The sequence below is a fragment of the Coenobita brevimanus genome, chromosome 58, assembly GCF_032717465.1.
Source record: "Coenobita brevimanus isolate Jiangsu-jjx chromosome 58, ASM3271746v2, whole genome shotgun sequence".
NCBI lineage: Eukaryota > Metazoa > Arthropoda > Malacostraca > Decapoda > Coenobitidae > Coenobita > Coenobita brevimanus.
This window is the reverse complement of record NC_137011.1, coordinates 24,124,623-24,148,096: the sequence shown is the minus strand read 5'-3', so window position 1 is coordinate 24,148,096 and position 23,474 is coordinate 24,124,623. Positions and strand designations below refer to the sequence as shown.

The following is a 23,474-nucleotide window of genomic DNA, read 5'->3' as shown; positions in this document are numbered from 1 at the left end:
CACCTGGTGGTTCAGTGGGTAATTAAGGCATTGCAATCGAACTGAGCTGGTGCTGGTTTATATCCAAGGGATGGTTGGGGTTGATTACTTACATAAGGCCACTCAGGGATGGGTGAGGCTTGTCACTCATCTAAAATGTCAGGACCAACTTGCCTAGCCCCAGGCTCCTATGCTCCTCATAGGGTGACATAATATTGGCTAATGGATGGTGGATAAATATACTGTATATATATATATTATATATATATATATATGTGTGTGTGTGTGTGTGTGTGTGTGTGTGTACTGTGATCCCTCAATTATCCAGACGCTCATTATCCGGATGTGTTCAGTATCTGGATGCTGGACCTTGGCTCAATTAAACCATTATCCGAATTTACTTGCTATTATCTGGACGTAAAATTGCTCAAGAACTTCAGCCAGCCAGCTGACGTGTCCAAACATTTGGTATCGTGGCCCCTGGGCTTGAGCCGTGAGCGGGAAGCAGTCTGTAATCCACAACAAGAGCTAAAATGTCCGTCTGCCCCTGTACTGAATGGTCAAATTCGCACTCTTGTCCGATCTCTCCCAATGAACTTCCCTCACCCAAGCATTATGGCTATAACCCGTGAGCAGTGTCAAAACATCTGTATGCATCCCCACCCAATGTCTAGTATTGCATGGCCACCTGGCTAGCTGTTTCCTCACTGCCACTGAGATTGTAACACAGATCACAAACCAAGAGTACATTTTCGGTGACAGTGCCCTTCTGCCTCTCCACCAAACCTCGAAAGTCGCGCAGCCACCAGATTGCCTTGCCCAACTGTCACCACCTTCGAACAGAGACCACAAACCACGAGTACATTTTCAGTGACAGCACCTGTCCGACTCTCTACTGAAGGTCAAAAATTGTGCGGCCACTTGGAGACACACACACCATGCACACAGTAGGAGAGAGAGAGAGAGAGAGAGAGAGAGAGAGAGATTCCTTCTCACTCTATTATTACAATTTCAGTGCAGTAATTTCTGTATCAGTGAATATTATAGTACTATACTGTACACAGCACAGTACTGTATATGTGTATGTGCAGTACAATACTGTATAATACACCTCCATTTGGTATGAGTATTTGTTTCAATAACACAGTCAGCCACCTTTGCCAAGCAGCCCTATTGGGATAGGTTAGGTTTGGTAAAGTAGGGTAATGCTAACCTATGTAATTTTGCCTGGGAAACATATTGAGCATATCATCGAGAAAATCCTATAGTTATTTTTGAAAGGACGAGTCGAGTGTGGTTCCTAGCTCAGGGTCACAGGTGGGCACTGCACATGTAACACAGACCACAAGCCACGAGTACATGTTCGGTGACAGCGCCTGTCCACCTCTCTATCAAAGGTAGAAAGTCTTGCAGCCACCAGGAGACATACACACTACACACACACAAAGAGAAATATTCCTTCCCATGCAATAATTACAATATCAGTATAATAATTTCTGTACCAGTGCGTATGATGGTACAGTACTGTATATGTGTATATAAAGTACAATACTGTACTGTACAATACACTTCTATTTGGTATGGGTATTCTTTTCAATACCACAGTCAGCCTCTTTAGACAAGCAGCCCTGATGGGACAGGTTAGGTTTGGTAAGGTTAGGTAAAGATAACCTATGTATTTTTGCCTGGGAAACACATTGAGCATATCTTTGAGAAAATTCTATGGTTATTTTTGAATGGAGGAGGTGAGCATTGTTCCTGGGTGAGGGGTACCGGTGGCCATTATGCATGTAACACAGACCACAAGCCACGAGTAAATATATGGTAAAACCACCCATCTGTCTCTACACTGAATGGCAGGAGTCCCCTGGCCTCTGAGATTAGTGTGGAAAACCACCACCACATGCACATGTCCACTTCCCTGCTGAATGGTGAGAGTCGCCAGGCAGGCTGCATTAGTCATACACTGCCTGAGGCGGTGATCTACTGGTCATCCTATGTTGCCATCATGTATTAACCTTTGCCTGGGGAAACGAAAGTGAACCTTATATGCAGATGACAGTTTGCTGCATCTTGCTTCCTCTGTGTTTGAAAGCAACCGTTGGGTATGATATGGCAATGCTCTACTACTTGCCAGTGAACAGAAGCCCGCACCTTAGTTCCTGCCTTTCTGCCCCTCGCGAATGGTAGTGCTTGCAACAATGGTTGTGACAGCAGTTGTGTTTGTGGTGGTTCCCTACCTTCTTCAGGTTGTGGCCCTGCTCTGCTGTTGTGGATGTGGTGATTGCCCCACCACCACTTGAGAAGTGGAAGAGGAAGGTTCTGAGTCTGGAGAAGAAGTGTGACATATTGGGTAAGGTTGACGTAGGCTGGACCACAGGATGCATTCTTTGCGAATATGATCTACTCCGTTCAACATTGCATAGTATCAAGAAGTCAAGTGACAAGCGGCTATAGAATGACCAGAAAGGAAGCTAGTGATGAAGGCGCAGATAGAAGGATAGAAACCGTAGGAGGGCAGTTTGGAAATTAAAGATTTACGCCAGACTCAATCGAAAGCCTTTGAGATGTCAAATGCAATGGCAAAGCTTTCGCCAAAGTCCCGAAAGGAGGATGACCAGGAGTTTGAAAGGTAGGTGAGAAGATCGCCTGTCGAGCGTCCCTGACGGAACCCATACTGATGATCAGAAAGAAGGTTGTGATAGGAAAGATGCCTTAAGATTTTTCTATTGAGAATTGACTCAAAACTTTTGAAATACAGGACGTTAAAGCAATTGGACGATAGTTGGAGGGTTGGGAGTGGTCACCCTTCTTTGGGACTGGCTGAATGAGAGCAAACTTTCAGCAAGAAGGAAAGGTACAAGTTGACAGACAAAGGCGAAAGAGTTTGCCTAGGCAGAGTGTAAGCACAGAAGCACAGCTCTTGAGAACAACAGGAGGGACCCCATCAGGCCCATATGCCTTGTTAGTACTGAGGCCAGTGATGGCAGAAAATACATCAATTGAAGAAATTTTAATGTCAGCCATGAGGAAGTCAGAGGGGGAAAGTGATGGAGGAACAGCACCGGAATCGTCTAAGGTGGAACTGGAGAAGAAAGTCTGTGCAAAGAGATCTGCTTTATCAGTAGAAGAAATAGCTACAGAACCATCAGAGTAGAAAAGAGGAGGGAGGGATGATGAGGTAAAGTTGTTAGAAAGATTTTTGGCAAGGTGCCAGAAGGAGCAGGAAGAATTCGAGTTGGAGAGTTGAAAGCATTTAGTATGGATGAAATTATTTTTAGTAGAGCGAAGAACAGACTTAGTATGATTCCGGGCAGAAACGTAAAGATGATGTGATTCAGGGGTGGGTTGGCAACGGTACCTTTTATAGGCCCTCTCCTTGTTGCGGACAGCATTAGAACAAGCGTGATTAAACCAAGGCTTTCTTGCCTTACTCAAAGGATATGAGAAAGGAATGTATGCTTCCATGCCTGAGAGAATAACCTCCGTTATGCACAAGGCACACTCAGATGGCTCCCGGCCATGGAAGCAATAATCATTCCAGGGAAAATCAAAGAAGTACTGCCTGAGGGCCTCCCAGTCCGCGGCTCCAAAATGCCACAGACGACGTTTCCCTGGAGGGTCCACAGGCTGTACCGGAGTAATAGGACAGGTTAAGGTAATAAAGTTGTGATCGGAGGAGCCCAACGGAGAGAAAAGATTAACAGAGTAAGCAGAAGGATTAGTTGTGAGGAAGAGGTCAAGTATGTTGGAGCTCTCTCCAGGGAGGTCAGGGATACGGGTAGGGTGCTGTACAAGCTGCTCTAGGTCATTAACCCTTTAACCACGGGCATTGTTTTGCCCTGACTGGCCTCTCCCGTGGGGGTTCCAGCCAAAATGTAAACAAAGTTTAAACCTTTATAACTCTGCACAGAATAAATCTAGAGCGAAAAATAAGGTACCATTAGAAAGTACTAACCTTCGGCTTTGCAATGATGTAGGTTTCATGATTTCATTGACTATCACTGGATGGGCAGTGCCATTAGAATTGAGCGATCTAAAATCACTTTTTTTTCGCTCACACACCATTACCTTCGCTCACACACCATTACCAAATGCCAACCTCATTCTGATAATAATACTATAAACATATATGAACACTGCACATACGATAAACACCCACTCTGTGTTCACTGAGGCAGGTAAAAGGCACTGTAATTGCCCACACTTCACTGGCACATCAGCGGTGTTGTAATCACTATTTTTCGCTCACACACCATTACCAAATGCCAACCTCATTCTGATAATAATACTATAAACATATATGAACACTGCACATACGATAAACACCCACTCTGTGTTCACTGAGGCAGGTAAAAGGCACTGTTATTGCCCGCACTTCACTGCCATATCAGCGGTGTTGTAATCACTATTTTTCGCTCACAAACCATTACCAAATGCCAACCTCATTCTGATAATAATACTATAAACATATATGAACACTGCGCATACGATAAACACCCACTCTCTGTTCACTGAAGCAGGTAAAAGGCACTGTAAATGCCTGCACTTCACTGCCACATCAGCAGTGTTGTCACTCACACAGCTGGACAGATACTGATGCGTGTTTGGTCCGGAGTGGGGTGGTGGGCCCAGGGGGTGGGAGGTGGGGGCCCGGGGGGGGGAGGGAGGTGGGGGTCCGCTGGAGTGAAAGACTTAATAGCTACTCTCCCTTGAAACAATTGGCGCATGGAAAAAATGTGCAGTATTCAAAATATTCACAAACATTCGAGAATGACACCCGCGGTTTGGTCCAGTTTTTGCAATGTCATTCTGGGATAACACCCGCGGTTAAAGGGTTAAGGATAGAAAAGATGTAGGCTTGTTCACCAGGTGGATCCGTGAAAGGAGAGGAGAGCCAAAGGTGGTGGTGAACATTGAAATCTCCTAGAATGGAGATTTCAGAGAAAGGAAAAATGGATAGAATGTGTTCCATCGTAGAAGTAAGATAGTCGAAGAATTTTTGATAGTAGAATTAGGGGATAAGTAAACAGCACAGATATAATTAGTCAGAGAATTACAGGAAAGCCGAAGCCAGAGTGTAGAGAATTCAGAAGAATCGAGTTCAGGAACACGAGAGCAAGATAAGTCGTTGCATATATATACACAACAGCCACCTTTGGCTTTGAAATGAGTATAGAGAAAGTAGGAGGATACAGAAAAGGGTTTGCTGTCAGTTGCCTTAGACAGCTGAGTCTCCGTTAGAAAAAGAAGGTGAGGTTTAAAGGAGGAGAGGTGGTGCTCAACAGAGCGAAAGTTGGAGGAAAGGCCGCGAATGTTGCAGAAATGAAGAAGAAGAGAGTCAGACAGTGGTTCCAGGCACCTCGAGTCGTCATCAGGAGTGGGGCGGATGGTGGGGGCATTTATGGTCCCCCCCCCCGGGGACTCCGAGGCTTGATGAATAGACGCCATTTTTGTTGAATTTTGAATAGGAAGTGTAGTGTGTACTGTGCATGTAGTTTGGTGTAGATAGTTAGAGAAATTTGTACTGGAGAGCATGCTGGCCTACTCTCTGTGTAACTGAGACACTGAAAAAGTTCAGCAAAGGGGGATGGTCAGGAACTAGTCCTGAGGGGTGATGAAACGGGAGCTCCAGCACTCCCTGTCATCAGCTTTCCATCCACCTCGGGAGTACTGCCCTGCTCGACTGGTGCTAGTCAACTCCTCTGAGTTCTCTTGGTGCTAAAATTTATTTAGGATATTCCTATGTGTGTTTTGAGGTAACATTATGGCAGAATGACCCCAAAACAGTGCCAAAAATAGGAGAGGTACTGTACATATAACAGTGTTTAGGAAGGGTGTTTTTTGTTTTCAAGAATACTCCCCCAGTATCCCTGCTTGTTGTACAAGGCGCCTAAAAGGGTTGGTCGTGGGTTAGTGCCCCACCCTGTAAAAAGAACTAACTGAACAAGCAAATAAAGTGCCTCGGACCAGGACGGATCATACGTTGACGACTAAGGAACAGACAAAGGACATTCTGAGGGTGAGGACATGGAATGTGAGAGGGGTAAATGATGAAGTAAAAGAGAGAGAGATTGTTCAGGTGCTTGAGGATGCAAGAGTGGATATATGTGGATTGAATGAAACTAAATGAAAGGTGAACGGGTGAGAAAGTGGGAATATGGTTTAGGTATATGTGCGGGAGTTAATGAGAATGAGAGGGCAAGAGAGGGAGTATGTCTGATGATATGCAAGATGTGGAAGGAGAATATAAGAGAGTATGGAACAGTGGGTGCAAGGATTGTATGGGTGAGGATGAAAGTAGGTATACATGCGTGGGTGATTGTATGTGCATATGCGCCGACAGAGGACCAAGTGGCAAGAGTGAAAGATGAGTTTTGGGTGAATGTTGCAGCATGTATGGACAAATCTGAGAGGAGCGAGAGAGTGCTTTTGACTGGAGACATGAATGGCAAAGATGTGAATGTACGAGTGGATGGAGTGGTTGGTCAGTGGGGTGTGCCAGCTGAAGTAGATGGGAATGGTAGTGCTTTGGTGGACATCTGTGCTGGTAAGGGGTTGGCAATAGCTAACACCTACTTTCGGCATAAGATGATCCAAAGGTATACATTGAGAGTAAAGAGGAGGAGGGATGGTGAACTTGAACAAAAGGCAATGATAGACTATGTGTGTGTGGATGAGCGAATGAGAAGACAAGTGTTGGATGCAAGAGTGTGGAGAGGTTGGGGGAATGGAGTCTCGGACCATCGCTGAGTGATGGCCAAGGTAAAGCTGCAAAGAAAATGGTTGAAGAGACAAAGGGGAAGACAGGAGGAAACAGCTCCTGTGAGAAGAGTGGAGAAGTCGCAAGATAGTGAGAAAATGGCAGAGTATAAGAGCATAGTGGAAGAAAGATTGGGAAGGTATGAGTTAGAGCAGATGGAGGGGTGGAAGACATGTGTAAGATGTTCACGGAAGAGGTAGGTGCAGCATGTGAGGTGGTTTGTGGAGTGAGGAGGAGATGCAGGGGTGTGCAAGGGACAGCATGGTGGAATGATGAGGTGAAACGAGCTGTGGAACAAAAGAAGGAGGCATATAGTGAATGGTTAGTGAGTAGAGGTAGGGGCGAAGATGAGAGAAGAGAGAAGTATGTGTGAGCAGGAGAAGGCGACTGGTGAAGAAGAGTAAGAAGAAAGTGGATGAAGAATTTGGGAGGAATCTGAGTGTGAAATGGAGGGAGAGTAAGAAACTGTTTTGGAAGGAGGTAAAGAAAGTAAGGCAGTGTGAAAGGGGGAATAGCAGGGGAGTGAAAGATAGGAATAATAGATTGTTGGTGGAGAAGAGAGAGAAACTGAGGAGATGGAAGGAGCACTTTGAGGATTTGTTGAATGTAGACAGTGAGAGCAGTATAAGTATAAGTGGTTGGGGAATGGCTGGGAGAAGAGATGAGACGAGGGAGGAAGCGATCAGTAGGGCGGAAGTAGTGGAAGCAATGAAGAAGATAAATATGGGAAAGGCCCCAGGAATTGATGGAGTGTGTGGTGAAATGCTGAGGTATGGGGGTGAGATTGTTGTGGAGTGGATATGGAAGTTGTGTAGATTGGCTTGGGAAGAGGGAAGGGTTCCATAGGACTGGAAATCAGGTATAATTGTTCCTTTATACAAAGGAAAAAGGGAGAGAGAAGTATGTGGTAACCATAGGGGTATTTGCCTTCTTAGAGTGACTGGAAAAATATATGGTAAAATACTCATTGATAGGGTTAGGCATATGACAGAGGAGCTAGTTGGAGAAGAACAAGGGGGATTTAGGAAGGGAAAAGGGTGTGTAGGTCAGATATTTGTTCTAAGATGTGTAGTGGTGAAGTATCTAGAGAAGGGAAAGGAAGTGTATGTTGCCTTCATGGACTTGGAGAAAGCTTATGACAGAATAGATAGGCAAAGTATGTGGAAGGTATTTAGAATATATGAAGTGGAGGGGAAATTGTTGAGTGCTGTGAAGAGTATGTACAAAGGAGCTAGGGCTACGGTGCGAGTGGATGGTGAGCTGAGTTAGTTCTTTGATCTCAATGTGGGACTGAAACAGGGTTGTGTGATGTCTCCATGGCAGTTTAATATATACATGGATGCGGTTTTAAAGCGGGTGCAAGGTAGGGCAGTGGATGAGGAGGTGGCTTTTATGAATGAGGGTGAGATTTGGAAGATTCCGGTGTTGCTGTTTGCTGATGATACAGTATTGTTGAGTGAAGATGAATGGGAGACAAGGTTTGGTGAATGAATTTGAGACAGTGTGTAGGAAGAGGAATCTGAAAGTTAATGTAAACAAGAGTAAAGTTATGGTGTTTGAGAGGAATGAAATCACAGAATGTACAGTGAGGTTGGATGGTGAGGATATGGAGAATGTGAGTGCATTCAAGTACCTGGGTAGTGTGATGAGTAAGGATGGAACTTTGGGGGATGAAGTGCGTGAAAGGATACAACAGGGAAGGAAGGTTGTTGGTTCACTGAACGCAGTGATGAAAAATAGGAGGTGAGTATGGAAGTTAAGAAATCACTGCATGATAGTATTGTGATTCCTACCCTGACGTATGGAAGCAAGGCGTGGACCTTGCAAGAGGGGAACAAGTCAAGAGTGAGAGCAGTGGAAATGAGTTACTTGAGAGGAGCATGTGGAGTGACATGGAGGGACAAGTTGACGAATGAAGAAGTGAAGAAACGTTGTGGGGTGGATGTGGATGTGATTGAGAAGATTAGGAGAAATATACTGAGGTGGTTCGGAAATGTGGAGAGAATGGAGAATGAAAGACTGACTAAGAGGGTTTATGTGGGTGATGTGGAGGGAGGGAGAGGGAGGGGTAGACCGAGGATGATGTGGATGGATGGAATTGAGAGGTATATGAGGGAGGAGGGAGTGAGTTGAGGGGAGGGTAGTCAAAGGGTGGGTGACAGACCGACTTGGAGGCCTTTTGTCTGCGGCCACCCTTTGCGGGATTAGGAAGTCGGGCTATAGATGGATAGATAGAATATCATTTTGGATAATCTGATGTATGTTTTGATATCAAAATATGCCAGAATGACCTGAAAACACTACCAAAATCAGGATGGGTACTGTACAGTAAGCAACAATAATCGTGTCTTGAAATTGGGGAAAACATAAGCTAATGGACTAAACGTCTGGTACATTCCGCCGTCTGTCATACGGACGGTTTATAATGTTTCACAAGTTACATTTAATCTTCGGACAAAACCACGACACGACTATTGTTGCTCACTCTACATACAGTAGTGTTTAAGTAGGGTGTTTGGGGGTTTTGAGTTTTTTCTTTTTTATGGTTTTCTTCATGTTGAAAGTTATTATGTATAATCCTTTTTATGTTTTGATGTCTAAATGTGCCAGAATGATCTGAAAACACTACTATAAGAAGGAGGGTAGTGTACATACAGTAACGTATAGGTAACGTGTTTTTTGGTTTTCAGTGGTTTTCCTGCATGACTTTTTTGGTGTTTACCAATTTTTTTGATATGCTTATGTGTGTTTTGATGTCTAAATATGCTTGAATGTCCGGAAGACACTGCCAAATTCAGCATGAGTACTGTATTAATACGTTAGGTATAAGTTGGAGGTGTGTATTTCTATCTATCTATATCTATCTATCTATCTATGTATCTATCTATCTATCTATCTATCTATTTATCTATATATCACGGGGGGACGTGAATATAAGAATAATGCTTATATTAAACGAAGGTAAACAATGAATTGACTTGTGAAATCAAGTAGTAAGTTTTACTTCATGTGGCTTACTTCGCCGATTCTCTAAGGACGATAATTTTATAAACTTTCTCAATAGCACACAGCAGAGACTATCTACTCACGAATACTGTATCATTAGTACTGTTAGCCTCTGAGAAAGTGTGATCTTTACCGCCTGACAATTAATAATTAATAATAATAATGAACAAGTTCTTGCTGATGCTTAACTCCTGGCTGGCACAACGGATTTAAGTTTTGATACAAAAGAACTGGCCTAAACACAGGTTGTGGTTAATATAAGAAGTTTGTGTTAACTGGGAGTAGCAAACTAAATTAAGCTCAATGTAGAGAATGAAACACCATTAACACAGTTAAACGAGCTCAAAGAAAAAAAACTGTAAATTCATTGATTACAATGAAATATATTTACATTACATGAATCTCAAAAATGAATTCAAGAGGAGAATTTATTGTTACTGGGGGACTAATGAATTCAAATACCAAAGCAAATACACTCAGTCACTCATTCAAAAGCTAATCAGTAAGGCTAAGAAAAAGAACGAAAATACTGGTCAGTGGAGGGAATGGAGCTGAAGCTATGAAAGACTGGGCATCTGTCTGTTGCACACCAGGCACTGCTATTCGCTGCTAAGCCCACTTCGCTGATCACCGTCTAGGTGGAGATCCAGGAAATCGCTGTACAATGGAGACGCTGCTCTGTACGCTGGGCACAATGATCCTACTCTTGAGGCGGTCTAAAGCTGACTGACTGAAGTAAGCAAGCTGGGGCACAAAGCATGAGAGATGAGCGTGGCTCAACTTAACGGTCGAGAGCAATGTGAAAACGACAGCTACACAAAAATTTTCGCTCAGTGAAACGCACTGTCAATACAGATAGACAGTCACTTATGAAACAATGACAAGGGTTATGAAACTCATTACGATCTGAGTACAAAAGCAAGGCGGTTAACGGTCTGAGCTAAAACTTATGCATTTCAATGAAATTCAGACATTCTCTTATATGATACTAATACAATGTCACGAATCACGAATTAATTCGTGACATTATGCCCCATCAAAATGAACTTTCTTATAGAAAATTTAACAGTAGGTGATATTTACATCCTAACTCAGTCACACAAGAGTCACACTATGGTGTCTGTACTATCCTGCGACAGGAGAAAATCACTGTCGCCAATGAGGGTAAAAACCTCTTATATACATTAACAGATGCAAACTTGAGGAAAAAACTCCGTGACGACGGTGGAAAATCCTGTACTCAGGTCAAACTAAGCGAAAGTTCGCTATATTCATATTAACAACAAATTGTTATGTAGGGTGGTGTATGTAATACAAGGTCTAGTTGTGACAGTTGTAGTGTAACTGTACCAATGTGTAAAATGATATAATACAAATCAATAGTAAATAAAGATAACGAGGCAGAAGAGAAGAGGTGGCACCATGCAGCAGAGACAATCAGCTGATCTGCACAGGAAAACTGCTACTCCTGCCAACTGTACCTGCGAAATCAATCAAGGTGAAACATCAGAAGTGTCAGTGTGAAACAGTTTTTATTAAATTACAATTTCTCTCTCTGCCTAGTGGTACATATGCTACAAAATGTACGCCCTAGCCAAAAATTTTAAGTGATTGCCAAATCTTTGTACATTCGAAGTTGCCATTATTATCTTATTGGATACATTATTAACCAGGAAACAGTCCCAGAACAGAATCTCAAAGGACTCTTGTAGTTTACTGGTTAAACCTAACTCTACACTTAACGATTAATATCGACAAGCTGAGAATCCCTATGCAAACTCAGGCAAGTCACATTTTAACACCCGATGTGGTGTGAACACTCATGTGGATAATGTGCATTCTCTGGGAATCCTCAGAAAGCCCCACAGCTCGAGATGCTCCACAAGATAATTCAGACACAGCCTCGGATTGCCCCTACAAGGTTCTCAAACTTCCCCCTTAACCTATGGTACATATGTATATATAGGTCCTGGACATAATGTGTCATGTGGGACCAAAGGGCGAGACGTCAGGTCTTCACGCACATTGCCGCTGCCCTTTCTTTCAAATGACTCAGAGATTATGGGCTTGGATTCAAACGGTGCAGGAAGGACACATCCCTGACTGGTGGTACATTGACACACATTGCAGGAATGCACAAACCTATCTATTTCCTGTCCCATTCCTGGCCAGAAAAAGTCTGCATGGATACGGCCCTGGGTTTTTCTTTTCCCCAGGTGACCTGATGCTGAACAAATGACCCCATTCTAACACTACTTGGCGATACTTAGCGGGAACGACAAACTGCAGTCAAACCTCACCCTGGGGGGTTGTGACTCATGGTACACCCTTTCTTGTTTACAAAGGAACCTGGCTTGTCCTCCAAGTGAATACTTAATCACTTTACCTTTCTGCTTCTTCCACGCAGCAGCAAGTGTCGGGTCAGAATGTTGTTCTTGAACAACATCTTGGCTACAAATCAGATCTTGCAGCGATGCAGTGGTCACTGAGGTGACACAGTTTGAAGCCTTGGCCATGGCTCGTGTTACTGCAACCGAAGTCTGAGTAGCATCATCTACGGTGCAACTATACTTGGCACCTGGTATGTTGCCTATTATTAGGTCAAACAAAGGTTCTGGCATGAGAACTGCTACTTTTGTACCAGTGTAAAATGGAGATGCCACCTGGATACGTGCCTCAGGGAGGCGGTGGCTCAATCGGTAGAGAGTTGGCCTGCAGTCCTAACGGACCCCGGTTCAAATCCCACTGGGGCAGGGAACAGTTTAAGGATTTGAGTTTCATAAATATCAGACTTTACTGATCTACCAGAAGACCCGCCGACATGTGGTAAAAATACCCCCGCTAATACCAATACACCAGTCCTGTATGAGACAGCCCTAGCATGTATTCCGTATGGACGGTGGGTGTTAGCGCCGAAGTGGTGACATGTAGAGGTGTATGGTATGTAGGAGGACTACTGGGCCTTGAAAGCAGACTGTGAAGCCTATGCCCAGAGTCTGTCACATAAAACAAAAAAAAAAAAAAAAATCTCACTGATCCGCCAATAAGCTGAGCTTGGATCTGTCGACCTGTGTACTCCTCAGCCTGAATTAGACTGACAGAGCAACCTGAGGAACCATTGTCTCTCAGGACCTTTACAGGAATGCCTCCCACAAACCCTGCCTGAACAAGGAAGGCACTGTTGCCTGTGGGAGGGACTGTGAATGAAGCAGCCAGCCACTGATGAGGCTGCTGAATGAACAAGGTGGCAAACATGGTGCCCTGAGAATTAGATACCTGAGGGGTTGTACTCACCATCTGGGGAGATGGAGCATTGACCACCTGTGGAGGAGGGTTCACTTTCACAGGGGGACTAGTGAATTGTGAGGGAGGACCTGTGCTACTAGGGATGACACCACCATGTGCTTGTTGGGGAATGAAGGTTGCGTTTGCCTCCTGCCTCCGATACACTGGGGCTGGTGCTGAAAAGGATTGTCCTGACTGTCGATTGCATGGCTGATACTGCTGCTGGTTAGGGTACTTGTTGTACCCCTTCCAATTGGGTTTCTGCGTATTTTGCCCCAGGTCCTTCTTCTGGGGTTTGTTTGGACCTTGACCATTATTCTGAGAATGACCTTGATGCTGGGGTTCAGTCTGATTTGGTTTCCCAGACTTGTCAGCATCCTTCCTGTTCCAGGTATGTTGCTTAAGAGTTTGGTACCCATACGCAGTGAAGAATGCATCAGCCTTTTCCACCATTTGGCTGGCATCCCTTACCTGGCAGATCTTAAGCTGAGCCATAAGCTCAGCAGGCCATGACTTCTCTAGCTGTGTGTGCAGCAGGTCAATTATCACCTCTCGCATGTGAGGGGTCTCATCTTTCTCCATCCACTCATCTAAGTAAGCAGTGAGATGGTCGAGGAACTAAACAGCAGTCTCCTTTTCTTGGAGACAGGCCCTCATGACCTAACTCCTGGCATCATCAACGGTGAGACCGTATGCTTTGATTAGTGCAGCCTTCATCATCTCATATGTGAGATTGTCTCCACGAACTCTGTGGAGAATATTGAGGGCAGGGCACTCAAACAAGCTTAGAAACTGGAGCTGCATAGCTGCCTGATCCAGCTAGTACAGCTGCGCCATGTCTTTGAAGCGAGCTATGAATGGCTCGACTCACTCGCCTTCCTTGTATGAAGGAAGCTTGAGGTGTGGGGTTGCCGAAACATGTGCAGAAAGAGCACTCGTGGAGCTCGGGTCGGCTGCACCAGATGTGCCTGAAGCCAAGGAGTCTCGGTTGAGCTTCAGCATTTCAAGTTCATGTTTCTCACATGCCTTGCGCTCAGCACGCTCATCTTCACGTTCTCTCTTGCGTTGTTCTCGCTCGTATTTCCACTGCTCTCGCTCGTATTTGCGTTCTCACTCTCACATTCCTCGTGCTGTTCTCGCTCCTGTTCGTGCTGAATTTTATGCTCATCATGGGCATCACTCTCATACTCCTGTTCAAGAGTGTACCATGAAAGAAAATAGTCTTTGATTTCCTGGGGATTGGTAAGCCCCATATGTTTGGATTCCTGTACATATATATTGGTAGCCATGATGCTAAGTCAACTAAGGCTGAGCGAACTAAAGACTGAGTACTGACTGCTGTTTCGCAGAGAAATGCTAATAATCAAAAGTAAAGAATCTAGGCACAGGCTGGTGGTGACCAGTCTTATCTCTTGTAGAGGAAGATTTACTGTTGCAGAGGGACTAGTGAATTCTTACTCGTTTTATCTCCTGTGGAGGAGGATTCACTGTCACAGGGGGACTAGTGAATTGTTACTCATTTTATCTCGTTAAAAAGGGAAGATTCACTGTCACAGGGGGACTAGTGAGTCGGGACTAATCTTATCTAGTTAAACAGGTAAGATTCACTGTTGCTGGGGGACTAGTGAATCGTGACTAGTCTTATAGTCTTTAATGATAAGAAATATGTAGGTGTGAGTGAGTGAGTATTATTTCGTTAATAACTTTAGAGCTTGGAGTTAATATCCTGGAATGAGGTTGCCAGACGTTACGGAGGGATGTGAATGTAGGAATAAATGCATGATATTAATCGAAAGTAAACACAAAGAATTGACTAGTGAAATCAAGTGGTAAGTTTTACTTTAAGCTAGCTTAGTTCATCGATTCTCTAAGGACGAGAATTTTATTAACTTTCTCAACAGTACACAGCAGACACTATCTACTCGTGAATGCTGTGTCATTGGTATTGTTAGCCTTTGAGAAAATGTGATCTTTACCTCCTGACAATCAATAATTAATAATAATAATGAACAAGTTCCTGCTGATGCGTAACTCCTGGCACAACGGATTTAAGTTTTGATACTAAAGAACTGGCCAAAACACCAGTTGTGATTAATATAAGAAGTTTGTGCCAACTGGGAGTAGCAAACTAAATTAAGCTGAATGTGGAGAATGAAACACCATTAACACAGTTAAATGAGGTTAAAGAAAAGAACTGTAAATTTATTGATTACAATGAAATAAATTTACATTACATGAATCTCAAAAATGAATTCAAGAGGGGAATTCACTATCACTGGGGGACTAATGAATTCAAATACCAAAGCAAATACACTCAGTCACTCATTCAAAAGCTAATCAGACTTAAGGCTAAGAAAACGAACGAAAATACTGGTCAGTGGAGGGAACGGAGCTGAAGCTCTGAAAGACTGGGCTTCTAAGTCCACTTCACCGATCACCATCTAGGTGGAGATCCAGGAAATCACTGTACAATGGAGACACTGCTCTGTACACTGGGCACAATGATCCTACTCTCGAGGTGGTCCAAAGCTGAGTGATTGGAGTAAGCAAGCTGGGGCACAAACCACGAGAGATGACCATGGCTTAACTTAACGGTCGAGAGCAATGTGAAAAAGACAAGTACATAAAAATTTCCACTCAATGAAACGCACTGTCTATACAAGAAGACAGTCACTTATTAAACAATGACAAGGGTTATGAAAGTCATTATGATCTGAGTACAAAAGAGAGGCAGTTAACGGTCTGAGTGTAAATTTACACATTTCAATGAAATTCAGACATTCCCTTATATGATACTAATACAAGGTCACGAATTAATTTGTGACAATACATATATATATATATATATATATATATATATATGAGGCCATGCGTGCGAGTTTGTACCAAGCGACTTTTATTTAAAAAGCCAGAAAGCGTGTTTAAAGTTTGCGAATATTGAAACGATCATAACTCCTTTGTTTTTAACCCCTTAACCCCTACACCGCGGGCATGTTTACCGATGTTTTGCGTGTACCGCGGGGTTATTCGGGCTCCGACAGGCTCTCAAAAAATATTTGCCAAAAATCAGTTATTAGTCCTAGAATATTAAAATTAAATATGCTTATGGCACATACATTCAGCTTTCTCCTGGAATGTTTGTTGAGCCTTCGTCAGTTACCGTAGGACTTGTGGAGACCTCTGAAGTTGGGTAACGAAGTCTCCACTTTACAGTTCCCGACAACCTGTAATATGATTACCACAGCCAGATATAAACACTGTAAATACTACTCTATGATTTTCAAGTAGTTTGGGATCCATACTCCAAAAAAAAAAAACACTGTGAAAGCAATGAAAATTATGAGCACGTCTGACCGCCGCACTTCCGCTAGTTCGCTCTTGGTACTCTGTCATTTATTATTCATAAAACCCCTCACACTTTATATTTCTATAACTACATAACACTTATATATATCTACAGTCTTTATCCATAAGTTTCCTTCAGTAGTATTAGTTTATTGCCACTGTAGGGATTCAATTTCTTTCAGTAAAATACGTAGCATTCACTTTCTCGTCCTGTATACTGGCATTGAGAGTGAATGTCACTTTCATCTTCACTCTCATAACTCATAGCATTCAGACATGCTAGAGTGAAACTTTCACTTTCATTACTCCTAGGGTATATACTCGTATTCTTATAATACTAATCATTTACATTTCTATTTACGTTCTCTATTTTATTTACGTTATTTACATTTCTATTTTATTTACACTGTGTTATGCACTGTCACTTGAAGTAACTTATAAAACTATTTTCCATTGTTCACGTATATTTACATTCATTACTTTCACTTGCTGTTTACACATTATTTACAATTCCACTTGCACTGTTTTACTCAATAGAAAGATTGTAGTCACTCTTTTATCAATTGTCAGCCCTTTACCTCTTTCCACACGAGGTTTAGTAGGGGGTAAAGGTCACAGGGCCCTTGCATGGGGGTGAAAAAAGGCCCTGAAGTCAGCAAGAGGATGAGCCGTACCTCCTCTTCGGAATCTGAGAGAGAACTGCTAGGAGGGCCGGCCCGGGTTGAGAGGCCTACTTGAGGGTTATTCAGCACTACCAACGTAGCCCTTGAAACAGCTAAGTGTAGCACTGATATGATTGGCAGGAAATCTAGACAATACATTATAAATTTGGTAGTTCCAGGTGAATGTAAATATCACTTAGGCTTCTCCCTTCCCTCCTTACATGTATATTTATTACGAAAATAGATTAGAGGCCTACTTAGGAGATATATAATCAGAGCTACCAATGTTAAATCTTGAAACAGCTTTGTGTAGCACTGATATGATTGACAGGAAATCTAGACAATACATTATAAATTAGGTAGTTCCAGGTGAATGTAAATATCACTTAGACTTCTCCCTTCCCTCCTTACATGTATATTTATTACGAAAATAGATTATACGGCATATTTCAAGGGGAAAAAAACAGCGAAAATTAGCGAACGAGTGCACGTGAGGTGTTGTCAGGTGATAATTAGCCAATTCCAGGTGTATGGCACTCTCACTTACCTTATTTCTTTCTTGTATATATTATTTAGTATAAGAATACGACATAGGGCTTATTTCAATGGATGAAATCAGTGAAAAATTCCAGGGAAGATTTACTTAGCGTAGCATGGCCGGGCAGGCGAGAGGATAGGGTAATGGAGGGGGGGTAGGGAGGGGAGTCAAGAACGGGGAGAAATGGCTAAATTGTCAACAATGGATGGGAGTACAGATGAGATTAGGAGTGCTGACTAGTGTTGGACATCGGCAGTACTGATAGATGATACAAGCCCCCACTTGGAAGCCCGGGTGAATTCAAAATAACACAGAATTACAAAAGCGACGCCCCGCGGTATGATCCCTTGCTCCCAAGCGTCACGAAAGTGACGCCCCGCGGTTAAGGGGTTAACCACAGGGCGTCACTTTCATGACACTCTGGAGCAAGGGATCATACCACGGGGCGTCACTTTTGTGATTGTGTTATTTTGAAATAATCCTGGCATTTAAGTGGTGGCTTGTATCATCTATCAGTACTACCAGTGTCCAGCTATACTCAATTCTGCTAATGTTACCTGTACTTTCATCTGGTGTTGACAATTTAGCCATTTTTCTCCTGTCCTTGACTCTCCCCCCTCTGTACTTCCCCTCCATTACCTTCTCCTCCCACCTGACCAGCTGCGCTGCACTACACAAATGCTGAACGGATTTTTCCACTCATTTTATCCATTGAAATGTGCCCTTTGCCCTATTCTTATACAAAATAATATATAAAAGGAAGAGAAAAGGTAATTGACACTGCCATACATCTGGAATGGGCTAATTATCACCTGGCAACACCTCACATGCACTCATTTGCTAATTTTCCCTGTTTATTTCCCCTTAAAAAATGCCATATGATCTGTTCTCATAATGAAAATATATATAAGAAAGGAAGGGAGAAGCCTAAGTGATATTTACATTCACCTGGAACTACCTAATTTATTATGTATTGTCTAGATTTCCTGCCAATCATTTCATAGCGTATATATTAGCAGCTGTCACCACGCTGACATTGGAAGCCTTTCACTGCCCCTGGGCAACAGCATTCAGTTTACTGTCGTCTTTCAAGGTGAAACCACATCGGATTCGCGCCTGTCCAATTCCGCTGCTTTTTAGCCCTGTGACCTCTACCCCTACTAAACCTCGTGTGGAAAGGGGTAAAGGGCTAAGTGACTGCTGTGGAATGTGAACTGGTTAATTTATGATTGACAATGATGGACAGTGACTACGATCTTTCTTGTGACTCTAATATAGTGCAAGTGGAAATGTAAATAATGTGTAAACAGCAAGTGAAAGCAACGAATGTAAACATAACTGAAAATAGTTTTATAAGTTACTGCAAGTGACTGTGCATTTCATAGTGTAAATAAAATAGAAATGTAAATAATGTAAATAAAATAGAGAATGTAAATAGAATTGTAAATAAGTAGTAATATAAGAATACAAGTATATATACTAGGAGAAATGAAAGTGAAAGTTTCACTCTAGCATGTATGAATACTGGGAGTAATGAAAGTGAAAGTGACTGATTCGCTCTCTACACTAGTATACAGGACGAGAAAGTGAATGCCTGGAGTGAAAATAAACTACTAGTACTGAAAGAAACATATAGATAAATATGGTATATATAAATATGTGTAACAAAGTACTAGGAATATAAAGTGTGAATGTGTTTATAAATAATAATTGACAGCTCCACCTCAGAATACCATCGGGGAACCAGTACGGGAGGAAAGCTTGTATGCGCTTGTAATTTACATTGCTTTCACAGTGTTTTTTTTTTTTTTTTGGAATATGGATTCCAAACTACTTGAAATTCATAGAACAGTGTTTGTAGTTATAATATCAGGCAGTGGTAACTGTCACGAGTCGGCTCGTGACATCAACTTTGGTGGGAAACCGCAAACTCTAGTGGAATCCCAGTGTTTATCATTCAGTTTAACCGCTACTTATTCACCCGGTCGGGAGTGTTTTCAGAACAATTTTTCACTGTGTCATAAATGATCGTCTTTCTGCGAGACATTAGCACTTCTGCTGAGCGATTTATTATGGACGTGTTTCGCTCATTCTAGCCGTTAGCAATGCGGCTGGACACTTGCCTCTTTCCCATGATTTGAAGTCAGTCAAGATTTGTACGCCGTGAAAGCAGGTTGGGCCCAGTCCGTAGCAGTGCCGCCGTTGTCCAGTTCCTGAATTTCCACCTAGTGTGATTGGCGAGAGACTTAGCGTGTGCAGTGTCCTTCCAGTAATGACGCCCAGTCATCCACTTTGTCCACTTTTCTGACCAGTATTTTGTTTTCATTTTTTTTCCTAGGTTTAAGAGTTTAGCTTTTGAGTGAACGAGTGAGTGTGATCTCCTTATTTTGAATTCATTTTGAAATGTAACGTAAACTTATTTTATTGTAATCAATAAATTTAACAGTTCTTTTTCTTGAGCTTAATGTAATGTAAACTCGTATTTTATTTTCCATATTAAGCTTATTTCACTTATAGCTCCTAGTTTGCATAAATGCTTTGCTATTCATAACTGGTATTTAGGCCAGTCCTTTTGTATTAAGTTTAAAATCTGTTGTGTAACCAGGAGTTAATGCATCAGCAAGAACCTGTTATTATTAATAGCATTAGTTATTGATTGTAAGGGGTGAAGTCACTTTCTCCAGAGGCTAACAGTACTAACAAACAGCAATTGTGAGGAATTAGTCTCTGCTGTGTACTGTTGAGAAAGTTTATAAATTCTCGTTCTTAGAGAATCGGCGAAGTAAGCCGGAATAAAGTAATCATTGCTTGATTTTCACAAGACAGTTCTTTGTCCCTGCTCTTCAGTATTATTGAATAAATATTCTTTAACCCCTTAACCGCGGGGCATCACTTTCGTGATGCTTGGGAGCAAGGGATCATACCGCGGGGCGTCGCTTTTGTGATTCTGTGTTATTTTGAATTCACCCGGGCTTCCAAGTGGGGGCTTGTATCATCTATCAGTACTGCCAATGTCCAACACTAGTCAGCACTCCTAATCTCATCTGTACTCCCATCCATTGTTGACAATTTAGCCATTTCTCCCCGTTCTTGACTCCCCTCCCTACCCCCCCTCCATTACCCTATCCTCTCGCCTGCCCGGCCGTGCTACGCTAAGTAAATCTTCCCTGGAATTTTTCACTGATTTCATCCATTGAAATAAGCCCTATGTCCTATTCTTATACCAAATAATATATACAAGAAAGAAATAAGGTAAGTGAGAGTGCCAAACACCTGGAATTGGCTAATTATCACCTGACAACACCTCACGTGCACTCGTTCGCTAATTTTCGCTGTTTTTTTCCCCATGAAATATGCCCTATAATCTATTTTCGTAATAAATATACATGTAAGGAGGGAAGGGAGAAGCCTAAGTGATATTTACATTCACCTGGAACTACCTAATTTATAATGTATTGTCTAGATTTCCTGCCAATCATATCAGTGCTAAACAAAGATGTTTCAAGATCTAACATTGGTAGCTCTGAAAATATATCTCCTAAATAGGCCTCTAATCTATTTTCCAAATAAATATACATGTAAGGAGGGAAGGGAGAAGCCTAAGTGATATTTACATTCACCTGGAACTACCAAATTTATAATGTATTGTCTAGATTTCCTGCCAATCATATCAGTGCTAGACTTAGCTGTATCAAGAAGTAATATTGGTAACCCTGAATAACCCCTTAGCAGGCCTCCACGCTAGCCCTCCGTTATCAGGTTACTCTCAACTTCCGAAGTGAGAGTACATATGTTTCATCTTGCTGACTTCAAGGCCTTTTTTCACCCCCATGCAAATGGCCCTGTGACCTTTACCCCCTACTATACCTCTTGTGGAAAGAGGTAAAGGGCTGACAATTGATAAAAGAGTGACTACGATCTTTCTATTGAGTAAAACAGTGCAAGTGGAATTGTAAATAATGTGTAAATAATGTGTAAACAGTAAGTGAAAGTAATGAATGTAAATATACGTGAACAATGGAAAACAGTTTTATAAGTTATTTCAAGTGACAGTGCACAACACAGTGTAAATAAAATAGAAATGTAAATAACGTAAATAAAATAGAGAACGTAAATAGAAATGTAAATGAGTAGTATTATAAGAATACGAGTATATACCCTAGGAGTAATGAAAGTGAAAGTTTCACTCTAGCATGTCTGAATGCTATGAGTTATGAGAGTGAAGATGAAAGTGACATTCACTCTCAATGCCAGTATACAGGACGAGAAAGTGAATGCTACGTATTTTACTGAAAGAAATTGAATCCCTACAGTGACAATAAACTAATACTACTGAAGGAAACTTATGAATAAAGACTGTAGATATATATAAGTGTTATATAGTAATAGAAATATAAAGTGTGAGGGGTTTTATGAATAATAAATGACAGACTACTAAGAGTGAACTAGTGCCAGTGCGACGATCAGACGCGCTCGTAATTTCCATTGCTTTCACAGTGTCTTTTTTTTTTTAGTATGGATCCCAAACTACTTGAAAATTGTAGAATAGTGTTTATAGTGTTTGTATCTGGCTGTGGTAATCATATTACGGGTTGTCGGGAAGTGTAAAGTGGAGACTTCGTCACCCTACTTCAGAGGTCTCCACAAGTCCTACGGAACTGACGAAGGCTCAACAATCATTCCAGGAGAAAGCTGAAGGTATGTGCCATAAGCATATGTAATTTTATTATTCTAGGACTAATAACTGATTTTTGGCAAATATTTTTTGAGAGTCTGTCGGAGCCCAAATAACCCCGCGGCACACACAAGTCATTGGTAAACAAGCCCGCGGTGTAGGGGTTAAAAACCCCGTGACAGTAACCACATTACAGGATATCGGGAAGTGTAAAGTGGAGACTTTGTTACCCAACTTCAGAAGTCTCCACATGTCCTACGGTAGACGACGAAGGCTCAACAAACATCCCAGGGGAAAGCTGAAGTTATGTGCCATAGGCATACCTAATTTTAATATTCTAGGACTAATAACTGATTATTGGCAAATATTTTTAAAAAGTCAGTCAGAGCACGAATATCCTCGCAGGATGCGCAAGGAGCGCAAAAACAACCTCACTGTGTAGGGATTAAAGCCAGAGACTTCATTGAAAGACCAAAATGAAGGGTAAATTATGCCGAAAATGCCCATGTTGTTAGTCACTGGAAATAATATACGTAATTATACGAAATTATATTTTTTTCTCGAAATGCCGATAATCGGCGATTTTAATATGAAACTTCAACGAAGTATTACCCTGTTATTGACCCCTTAAACGCGGATCATCTCGTTTGTGACGCTCGGCCAAAAGGACATAATGGCGGATCGTCGCGTTTGCGATTCTAGTAAATTTTCAATAACCGCGGGCAAGCAGGCTCCAGCTGGTATTGTCTATCAGTACCGCCACCCTTTAGCTACTTTTAGCACACTTGACCTTTGTACTACTGACCTCGGTTGTTGCCAAGTATCATTTTTTTTACCCACCCACACACCGCTGCCCTGCCCTCCCTCGTCGTGCGATATGGCAGCGCGTGGACGGCTCATACGTGTCAATCTGCGCCTTCCTCTCACAAGCACTTTATGCTAATTGGAAACGCTTGTTTCCCCAGTTGTCACACTAGCATTTTTTCCCGCGGTTTGCCCATGTTTAGTGTCAGTCCACCAGAATCTTTCAAGGTGACACCATGTCAAACTCAAGCTCTTCTGAGTCTGTGCCTTCCAGCCCTCCGAAAAAGGGTTTTGTGACCTCCACCCCGTACAAACCCTTACAAGGAACTGCTAAGAGACTTAGTGACTCGGCTATAGCAAGTGAGTTATTGAAAGCGTCCATGGATTATGGAAGTGACGTCGGTGTTTTATCTAGCC

At 42.3% G+C, this 23,474-nt stretch overlaps 1 protein-coding gene across 1 annotated transcript in view; it reads left to right on the top strand.

Annotated features, from left to right (window-relative positions):
* Window positions 1-23,474, top strand: part of LOC145402689 (glutamate receptor ionotropic, delta-1-like) — a 159,687-nt gene that overhangs the window by 26,663 nt on the left and 109,550 nt on the right. The window lies entirely within an intron of this gene.